This window comes from Oncorhynchus masou, chromosome 15 (assembly GCF_036934945.1).
Source record: "Oncorhynchus masou masou isolate Uvic2021 chromosome 15, UVic_Omas_1.1, whole genome shotgun sequence".
NCBI lineage: Eukaryota > Metazoa > Chordata > Actinopteri > Salmoniformes > Salmonidae > Oncorhynchus > Oncorhynchus masou.
The window spans coordinates 35,590,361-35,602,135 of NC_088226.1; positions in this window are offsets into that span (position 1 = coordinate 35,590,361).

Consider the following 11,775-nt stretch of genomic DNA (forward strand, 5'->3'; position numbering starts at 1 on the left):
AGGTATGTACCTTTGTAGAATGCAGGAGCTTTAGTGTTTTTTGGTGAATAAGACTGGGGATTCAGTGGAGAGACTTGAAGGAAAGCTCATCTGAGTCCTTATCATATAAATGTTTTTTTTGTATGTGTTTGTGTTCAAATAAATGCATTCCTCTGTTTGTGATGGTGGATCTGCTATGGTGCTTTGGCAGCCGAGCAGGGATACGTATGACGCTTGATTTCCATCCCTATATTTAGACATGGAGATGGAGATGAGAAGGAGATGCAGAGGAATCCTTCCAAATGCTCAGCAAGAGTAAGATCGCTAGAATGGGAATGAGGCACACCTATTGTGTTAGTGCACTACACTGCGCTGCTATCATAATATTGATGCAATGGGGACCAGAATGGTAGTCCAAACATCCAGATTCCTGAAAAGCTGAGGGGAAATCTCCCATAGAGAGCTGAAGTGTTTGTGTGCGTGTGTATTGTGTCATTTCCTGTATTATTTAAGTGATAAATGCCCGAGAAGCCGGTGTTTGGAGGATATATTGGCATGGGTGTTGTTAGGCCTGAGATGAAGTTGAGGGCCTGCAAACAGTGCCAATAGATGCTCCGAACACCTGCGTCAAGGGCATTGTCATTTTATACAACAATTTACCAACGTTTTCAAATGATGATGTACATATTTTCATAAAACAGTGCAGCCAGAATAACGGCAGCGTAGCCGCGTTGGCATTTGTTTAAGCTGTTCTCTACTGACATTTATTTGGATACATCAATAACATTGCACGATTTCGCCTGGCATAGAACATGTGCTCCCTCGTCGGGACACTGTTGTTCAGAGGAGCCAGCCAACAACACAGCTAACACAATCACTTCAAACTGAAGCTGGAAAGACTGCAAACTCGTTGCCTTTTGTTTCGTTTTTGTCACACCCTGATCTGATTCACCTGTCTTGTGCTTGTCTCCACCTCCCTCCCCAGGTGTCTCCCATCTCCCTCCATTACCCCCTGTGCATTTATACCTGCGTTTTCTGTTTGTCTGTTGCCAGTTCGCCTTGTCCCGTCAAGCCATACCAGTGTGTTCCCGTGTTTCCTGTGCTCTTGTTGGGGTTTTTCTCTGATTTGGATTACGACTCTTTGCCTGCCTCAACTTACATTTCGCCTGCCCTTTGTACTATAATAAACTCTGAGACTCGTACTACCCGCCTCCTGTGTCTGCATCTGGGTTTTAGTCTGAGTCCTGATATTTTTACCTGTTTCCTATTGATATTTCTTTATATATCCATAAAATGATGCCAACTGATTAATGATTTTGACTGGCTGAGAAAAGCTGTCTACCTGTCTATCTCGTCCCGACGCGTTCAATACTACGGGAAAGCTGGAGATAGAATTTTAAATATTGAAACAATGTTGAAAATGACGGAGAGACAGACAGCAAGGTTTACACAAATCTCCGTTGTTGAAAGCCAAATGCTACTCTAAAAGAAATGGGAGATAATGTCTAGATGCTTTTTATAGTGGAGATCTGGCTGGGTTGGTGAGACAGTGGATTGCACAGTGAGATGGAACAGAGTAAATAAGCATTTCAACTTCATAGCCATATCCGGTGGTAACTTGTTGAATTGACACCAGTTGGTATGCGGTTTTAACCAATCAGCATCCAGGATTAGACCCACCCTTTGTATAAATATGAGAGAGAGAGAGAGCTCTCGTGGGAACAATGTGCACTTGATGAGTCATGTCTGGAGGTCATGCTGCTTGGGCTGGTTGTTACGGCGAATGATCAACATGCAGAATTAGACGTTTGGAGATTGTGGATGAACGTCAAATTTCTAAGTTGCTCCAAACGTCAACTTTCTAAGTGTAGGGTTAAGTTTAGGTAGTCATTCCGAATGGTTAAGGTAAGGTTTAAGGTTTGGGATATGATACAAATTTAAAAAAGAAACCAATGTCCATGACTGGGGTCGAACACATAACCTTGTCATGGAATTATGCCCATCCAAGACCCCGTCCAAAATGCCCTTAGTAAACCCACGCCTACTTGATGGTAATAGCGCTCAATGTTGCCATGGTGTTTGAACACATTTCCCCTCAGGACATGGATAGACGTCCAATTACGACATCTATCTTGAACGTTCTCCCTGGAATGATAGCGGCTGGATCGTGTAGCCTCTCAGCACGCCTCGCTAACACAAAGATGAGTAATATCAGATCTGACGGTGTGTGTGTTTGTGCCTGTGAAAGTATGCATTTATGTGGTTTGTGTGCTAAGAACCATATGCAGGCTGACCGTGTGTGTATTTTAAGCCCTGTGCCTACAAGTGTGTGTTACCGACAAGAGTGTGAGTATGTATTGAGACGTATTAGCTTAAGGAAAGCAGAGCGTCTCAGAGTCAGACTGCCATACTGAGAGAGCCAGACACAGGCAGAGACCAATGCAGCCCAATGGCTGCAGCCTGCTGATTAGAGCTCTATCGCCTCATTGCATTTACTTATGACCTAAGGGATGCCGTACATTTAACCTGACAGTTAGCCAGTGTGATATAACACCTTCGCTTTCACGCTCTCTTTCTCCCACTTCTGACCAGGTCCTCTACCTACAGTACATGGTTCTTGCTCTCTCGCCTCTATCTCCATTTCTCCCCTCTCAATTCAATTCAATTCAAAGGGGTTTATTGGCATAGGAAACATATGTTTACATTGGCAAAGCAAGTGAAATAGATAATAAACAAAAGTGAAATAGACAATCAAAAAGAAAGAGTAAACATTAGAAACATTACACAGTGCACAGTGCAGGGCCCTACCCTTCCACAATTCCTTGCCCCAATAAACACACATGAGATAATACTCAAGCTCAGTGTTTTATTTCTGGAAAGGAAAAGCGCTCTACAAATTCAAGTGAATACTGGAGAATAAACACATGCTGGCATCCATATTTTGGTTTAATTATCCGGTCTTAAACCAAACAAAAGCTCTGCTTTGATCTTAAACACAATTTCCATTTATTTTTCCACCCTTCCTGTATATAGTTAGGCTACTGGTTTGACATCGACTCTCGGGGGTTAAAATAGAACAAAAGCAAAGTAAAAGCACAATAACACAAACAAAGATCCACATTCCTACTACATACATACACATATAACACGTTTACCCCTCCCCACCCCCCCACCACCCACATAACCCATGTGAATTGAAATACAAAATAACATATTACAGTAAATTCTTAGTCATTCAATACATTCTAGGAATTCATTTCTCAAAATAACTATTTGGGAAGGTTTTTTTGTAACTTTCTGTAAAGGAGTTCCAGGACTTCACTGCCCTGGAGCTGTTTTTCCCAGCTCTAATTTGGGTTTTGGTGATCTATACAGTACGTGGCCTTGATTCTGCTCCGTATGTAACGAGAGTCTTTGTCTTTGATCATATCCAATGATTCATACGATATATAGCGGTTGGTCTTTCAGAGTGGTGATTTTTATGAAAAGGGATGATTATTTTCTACATTTCCTTCTACATTTGAGTGCATTATGTAATTCTATGGAGGACCACTCGTAGCCATATTGTAGAACCATTCTGGCTGCCTTATTTTTTGCTATCTGTAGTCTCTTTAGGTCACCAACACTTGCATTACTCCAGACAACAGACCAGTAGTTAACTATGAATGAATTTTAGAATTTACTCAGGCAGACAGAGCATTCGGAAAGTATTCAGACCCCTTCCCTTTTCCACATTTTGTTACGTTACAGCCTTGTTCTAAAATTGATTAAATAAAAAAATGTCATCAATCTACACACAAAACTCCGTAGTGACGAAGCGAAAACAGGTTTGTAGAAATGTTTGCAAATGTATTAAAATGATTCTTACAGAAATACGAATTACTTTTTTACATAAGTATTCAGACCCTTTGCCATGAGACTCGAAATTGAGCTCAGATGCATCCTGTTTCCATTAATCATCCTTGAGATGTTTCTACAACTTCATTGGATTCCACCGGTGGCAAATTCAATTGATTGGACATGATTTGGATAGGCCCACACCTGTCTATATAAGGTCCCACAGTTGACAGTGCATGTCAGAGCAAACATCCAGCAATGAGGTCTAAGGAAGGTTACCAAAACATTTCTGCAGCATTGAAGATCCGCAAGAACACAGTGGCCTCCATCATTCTTAAATGGAAGGAGTATCGAAACACCAAGACTCTTCCTAGAGCTGGCCACCTGGCCAAACTGAGCAATCGGAGGAGAAGGACCTTAGTCAGGGATGTGACCAAGAACCCGATGGTCACTATGACATAGCTCCAGAGTCCCTCTGTGGAGATGGGAGAACCTTCCAGAAGGACAACCATCTCTGCAACACTCCACCAATACGGCCTTTATGGTAGATTGACTAGACAGAAGCCACTCTTCTGTAAAAGGCACATGGCAGCCCGCTTGTAGTTTGCCAAAAGCACCTAAAGGACTCAGACCATGAGAAACAAGATTCTCTGGTCTGATGAAAACAATATTGAACTCTTTGGGCTAAATGCCAAATGTCACGTCTGGAGGAAACTTGCCACCATCCCTACGGTGAAGCATGGTGGTGGCAGCATCATGCTGGGGGGACATTTTTCAGTGGCAAAGACTGGGAGACTAGTCAAGATCGAGGGAAAGATGAACGGAGCAAAGTACAGAGAGATCCTTGATGAAAAACTGATCCAGACCGCTCAGGACCTCAGACTGGGGCGACGGATCACCTTCCAACAGGACAACAACCCTAAGCACACAGCCAAGACAACGCATGGGTGGCTTCGTGACAAGTCTCTGAATGTCCTTGAGTGGCCCAGCTAGCGCCCGGGGTTGAACCCGATCGAACATCTCTGGAGAGACCTGAAAATATATGTGCAGTGATGTTCCCCATCCAACCTGCTAGAGCTTGAGAAGATCTACAGAGAAGAATGTGAGAAACTCCCCAAATACAGGTATTCCATGCTTGTAGTGTCATACCCAAGAAGGCTTGAGATTGTAATCCCTGCCAAATGTGCTTCAACAAAGTACTGAGTAAAGGGTCTGAATACTTATGTAAATGTCATATTTCAGTTTTGTATTTTTTATAAATTTGCAAAACTTTCTAAAAACTTGTTTTTTGGTTTGTCATTATGGGCTATTGTGTGTAGAATGATGAGGGGAAAAAACAACTGAATCCATTTTAGAATAAGGCTGTAACGTAACATAATCTGGAAAAATACAAGGGGTCTGAATACTTTCCGAATGCACCGTATAAATCCCAATCCTTCTGAGCATTGAGGAGGTGCCGATAATTTTGTGTCATGTGAGTTGTGTCATGTGAGTTGTGTAATGTGTGATAACCAAGAGAGACTGTTGTTTAGTAGCCACCAGCCTCTGAAGCCCTAAGGGTGTCCCGCCAACTGTCAGCTGTAAGGAGTGTAGTTTCTTTCTTCTCCTTTTGATATATCTTAGCATCACTTTGGGTTTGTTTTGTATTTATTACTAATTTGTTCTGGGTTATCCAATTCGAAATATGTATAATGTCAGCTACAAGAACCTCTTTCAGCTTGCCTTACAGAGTTGCCTGTTACATAGACAGTGGTATCGTCAGCAAACATGGTTGCCATAGAATTGGAGAGCACCAGAGGGAGATCAGTTGTCTACAGCAAGTTCATATGAGGTCTTATGAAGCTGCCTTGTGGTACACCACAGTCTACAGAATGAAGTTCATAATAGAAACCCTTTATGAACGCAAACTGCTTCATGCTGACAAGATAGGACTGTAACCATCAAAAATGAGGTGTGATCAAATCCATAGTGACACAATTTCATCAACAGTATATCATGATCAACAATGGCAAAAGCAGCACTAAAATCAAGAAGCAGCACACCCACAAGTTAACCTTGGTCATGTGACCTGAGCCATTGATCTGTTAAATCAACCAGAGCTGTTGCAGTTGAGTGATCCTTACTGTATGCATTCTGGGAGGCTGTGATAATTGTATTTTGCTCTATATACTCCCATATATGGTTAATTGATTCAAAATTGTACTCAATGATGACAGTAGGCTAATTGGTCGACTGTTTGATACCATAAAAGGTAATGTTCTGTCTTTTGGAATTGGACACAATTTTACATGCTTCCATTCATTAGGAAACTTTCCTTGGAGTAATGACAGGTAAAAAAGAAAGAATTGTAACTACAATATAGGGTGCTGCTAGCTCTCGAAACCCCTTCTTCTCCATATGTAGGGTTTTCAGCCATTACATTTGCCCACATTTGGCTAAGTGTAAACTACAATTTCAACTCTGTGTTTTAATGCTTAGAAATGTCAATAATCATCACTTTCTAAATGGTTTTCATAACATATGTGATATGCCCCTTTTCTTTCATGTCAGCAAGAAATAATCTTTCAATTAAAAAATATACACTTACTGAAGCAGGTTTGCACAGACTGCGTGTGCTTCCAGTTGACAAACTACACTTCCTCACCAGTTAGATTACACACACACAGGTGTTCAGAGCATGCCATATTGCTAATTAGCACAAGTGGTTGCTTCTGTCTTCCGTAAACAAGCTCTCTAACATGGAGATATTGCCGTGTGGGAAGACTAACCCTAACCTATAAAGGTGTGGAGTAATTGACCTTTTGTTTTCTGATATGAAAGATGTTCCTTATTTTTCCAAAACACTACAGCAAGCGGCGGGGCTCAAAACAAAACTCCCGCGGTCAGAAGATACTATTGTCATTAGGCACTAAAAGAAGTCAACATCTATGAATGGGGTAGGGTGCAGCTAGTCAAAGTTGTTTGTTGTCAATTAGATCGAGCCCAGGTGACGTGTCCTCAGGTAAGCACATTTGTGATTTGATCACTTCATCAGTTGATACCTGTGGTAATGTGAAACTGCAGGATTTTGATGACACGATTTGTTCAGTAGAATAAAGAATGTCCCTTTCATTGACAGGATGACTCATATTCTGTATGAGATTTTTTACCTTATTTTCTAAATAATCTGCAAAATGACTAGCCATGTTTAGCCATAGGTTTAGTTTTTATTTCCCCATTTACTTCCACACTAGATGGATAAGGTGTGCTGGATGTGCCAAGGAGGCCTTTTACAGTATTCCAGACTGATTTGGGATTGCTTTAAGACACTTGTCCCAGTAGATAGAGAGGCCAAACGGAAACAGCCCATTCATCATATGCTGTTAATTATTTCCTTCCACTTCCCTCAATAGACTGACAGCCTGACTCCCTATATGTGACCGACCGCCTTGATTCTGTCTCATGCAGGAACATTTGAAAGGGTGTTTTTTTTACATTGGATAAAAGAGACACAGAGCTACAAAATGGTATATCATACACTGCATTTGAGGAACAATGGGATAGTAATTCTGCTTTGAACGTTGATAAACTTGTAAAGTCACTTTTTGTGAAAATTGCCTTTTAATGTTTTGGTACCTACTGGAGAGCTCTTCTTTGTTTACACCCATTCAGAAAGCTCTTAAGCTTTAGCCCCCACCCAAACTCTGATCATTATACTCACCCTAGCAGAGCTGGTTAGGCTGTTTTCATATGGGTTACTGTAACTGTGCTGCTGGAAAAAATTTAATTACGCTTTTTTGTCTACGTTTACTGACTCCATTTACTGACACCGTTTACTGACACCTTTCAAAGATTTGTTCTTGTTCTGTTTGTCTATTTCATTTTGGCTGAACTCCAAGCTGGCTGTTTGCGATACTCTGTTGGATTGTCTCTAGCATCTCCAGTTTCGCCAGCTTTTTCGATAGACTCCAGCACGTCCCTAGCACCGTCCACAGCCTCCATGCTGAAAGACTGTCCTTCAACGGTGTTGTCCGATGAAAAAAACTGTCACTTCTTGCAGGGCGGGCGTTTGACAGCGCTTGTACGGATGCTGCCTTTGACAGTTTTCATGTCCAACAGGGCCTGCAAATCCCTATATGATTTGCCCAATAAAATAAAGGTGAAAAAAAGAGTTCTCACCTTCCTTCCCAGTGTGTGCCAGTTTAACAAGGAAAGCAGAGATTGGCAATGATAATATGATTTCTGCCCTATGTATAGACACACTGACTGTACATTTACACACACACACACACACACACACACACACACACACACACACACACACACACACACACACAGACACACACACACACAGAGAGGGAGCCCTGCTGTAATTGCCTGAGGTGAGTCCTTTCTACCATCTCAACAGACAGAGGGGATTTGAAAGGGTCTCCCAGCCCTTCCGTTAACATCTTGCCATCACATTCAGAAAACGTTAAGCCTTTAATGCTTTAAGTGCATGACTCTGCAACAATGCTAGAGGGAATTCCCATGTGCACAATGCCAGGACATAGCATCAAGGGCTAATCGGCTGGCCTAATGAGGGGTAAGTTGTGTTGCTGTGTTGTGTTAGTATAAGAATTACGATGCATGTCTGTCCTGTCCAGTGGTGGAAAAAGTACAGAATTGTCATACTTGAGTAAACGTAGTTACCTAAATAGAAAATGACTCAAGTAAAAGTGAAAGTCAACCATTAAAATACTATTTGGGTAAAAGTCAAAGTATTTGGTCTTAAATATACTTACGTATCAAAAGTAAAAGTCCATATATTAAGCAAACCAGACGGCACAATTTCCTTTTTTTACGGATAGCCAGGGGCATACGCCAACACTCAGACATAATTTACAAATGAAGCATTTATGTTTTGTGAGTCCGCCAGATCAGAGGCAGTAGGGATGACCAGGGATGTTATCTTGATAAGAGCTTGAATTTGACAATTTTCCTGTCCTGCTAAGCATTCGAAATGCAACAAGTACTTTTGAGTGTCAGGGAAAATGTATGGAGTAAAAAGTACATTATTTTCTTTGGGAGTTTAGTGAAGTATAATATAAATTCACTTCACTTGACTCATCTATTTATATTAATCAATAAAGCCGGTAGTACAGACTACAGAGGATTTCTAGTGATGGAGCTAAGATTAATATCTGCATTCAGACCAGGCTGCCATACACTGCTACAGTATACTAGTATACGAGGTCAAAAGCTATTTCTAGGGGGTTTAGGGTTAAGACCGAAAATTCTAAAAGTCCGACAATTCTAAAAGTCCGAAAAGGTTAGAATTACGTTAAGGGTTAGGAGCTAGGGTTCGTTTTAAGGTTGGGAGCTAGGGTTAAGGTTAGGTTTTTGGGTTAGAGTAAGATTACGGGTTAGGTTTAGGGTTAGGGAAAATAGGATTTTGAATGGGACTGAATTGTGTGTCCCCATAAGGTTAGCTGTACAAGACTGTGTGCGTGTATGTGTGTGTGCACGGGCTAGTACAAACTTCCCTGTTCTCTTCTGCTCCAATCCAGTGAAAGCTCACAGTACACAAGTCTTAAATGGGTTAGTGATCATGAGAACAGAGTCATGAGGAGTAATCACTGCAACATGCCCTTGTGACACTCAGTCATACGCACGCACACAGAACACTGACATCTCTTTCCTGTTCATCTTAGGAGATGTTACAAACTTGATACCCATCCCCCTTCCTCCCTCTCCCAAGTCTTCCTCTCTTTCTGTCCATCTTCCTTCTCTCTGCTTCTCTCATTCCATGGCTGTCATCCGCTGTTCCAAGCAGACGTGTGTAGTGTCTTAACTGGGCCTGAGGACAATCACACACACAGAGGCTCTCTGTCCGGCTTGCATCACAGTGGTCCGGCTGTCTCTGTCTCTATCTTCTCACAGGGCTGTCAGTGGTCATGTGAGCAGAGTGTGTGTGTGTGCGTGTGAAATGTGACAGCACCTTGGTCGGACCAAACAATATGTCCAACCATAAAACAACGACATCAATATGAAAAAAAAGAAAGAGCTGCAAAATCTGGGCCCCTACAAATCAGCCGGGCTAGACAATCTGGACCCTTTCTTTCTAAAATGATCTGCCGAAATTGTTGCCACCCCTATTACTAGCCTGTCCAACCTCTCTTTCGTGTTGTCTGAGATTCCCAAAGATTGGAAAGCAGCTGCGGTCATCCCCCTCTTCAAAGGGGAGGACACTCTTGACCCAAACTGCTACAGATCTATATCTATCCTACCCTGCCTTTCTAAGGTCTTCGAAAGCAAAGTCAACAAACAGATTACCGACCATTTCGAATCTCACCATACCTTCTCTGCTATGCAATCTGGTTTCAGAGCTGGTCATGGGTGCACCTCAGCCACGCTCAAGGTCCTAAACGATATCTTAACCGCCATCGATAAGAAACATTACTGTGCAGCCGTATTCCTTGATCTGGCCAAGGCTTTCGACTCTGTCAATCACCACATCCTCATCGGCAGACTCGACAGCCTTGGTTTCTCAAATGACTGCCTCGCCTGGTTCACCAACTACTTCTCTGATAGAGTTCAGTGTGTCAAATCGGAGGATCTGCTGTCCGGACCTCTGGCAGTCTCTATGGGGGTGCCACAGGGTTCAATTCTTGGACCGTCTCTCTTCTCTGTATACATCAATGATGTTGCTCTTGCTGCTGGTGAGTCTCTGATCCACCTCTACGCAGACAACACCATTCTGTATACTTCTGGCCCTTCTTTGGACACTGTTAACAACCCTCCAGGCAAGCTTTAATGCCATACAACTCTCCTTCCGTGGCCTCCAATTGCTCTTAAATGCAAGTAAAATTAAATGCATGCTCTTCAACTGATCGCTACCTGCACCTGCCCGCCTGTCCAACATCACTACTCTGGACGGCTCTGACTTAGAATACGTGGACAACTACCAATACCTAGGTGTCTGGTTAGACTGTAAACTCTCTTTCCAGACCCACATCAAACATCTCCAATCCAAAGTTAAATCTAGAATTGGCTTCCTATTTCACAACAAAGCATCCTTCACTCATGCTGCCAAACTGACCATCCTACCAATCCTCAACTTCGGGGATGTCATTTACAAAATAGCCTCCAATACCCTACTCAACAAATTGGATGCAGTCTATCACAGTGCAATCCGTTTTGTCACCAAAGCCCCATATACTACCCACCATTGCGACCTGTACACCCTCGTTGGCTGGCCCTGGCTTCATACTCGTCGCCAAACCCACTGGCTCCATGTCATCTACAAGACCCTGCTAGGTAAAGTCCCCCCTTATCTCAGCTCGCTGGTCACCATAGCATCACCCACCTGTAGCACGTGCTCCAGCAGGTATACAGTGCCTTGCGAAAGAATTCGGCCCCCTTGAACTTTGCGACCTTTTGCCACATTTCAGGCTTCAAACATAAAGATCTAAAATTGTATTTTTTTGTGAAGAATCAACAACAAGTGGGACACAATCATGAAGTGGAACAACATTTATTGGATCTTTCAAACTTTTTTAACAAATCAAAAACTGAAACATTGGGCGTGCAAAATTATTCAGCCCCCTTAAGTTAATACTTTGTAGCGCCACCTTTTGTTGCGATTACAGCTGTAAGTCGCTTGGGGTATGTCTCTATCAGTTTTGCACACCGAGAGACTGAAATTTTTTCCCATTCCTCCTTGCAAAACAGCTCGAGCTCAGTGAGGTTGGATGGAGAGCATTTGTGAACAGCAGTTTTCAGTTCTTTCCACAGATTCTCGATTGGATTCAGGTCTGGACTTTGACTTGGCCATTCTAACACCTGGAAATGTTTATTTTTGAACCATTCCATTGTAGATTTTGTTTTATGTTTTGGATCATTGTCTTGTTGGAAGACAAATCTCCGTCCCAGTCTCAGGTCTTTTGCAGACTCCATCAGGTTTTCTTCCAGAATGGTCCTGTATTTGGCTCCATCCAT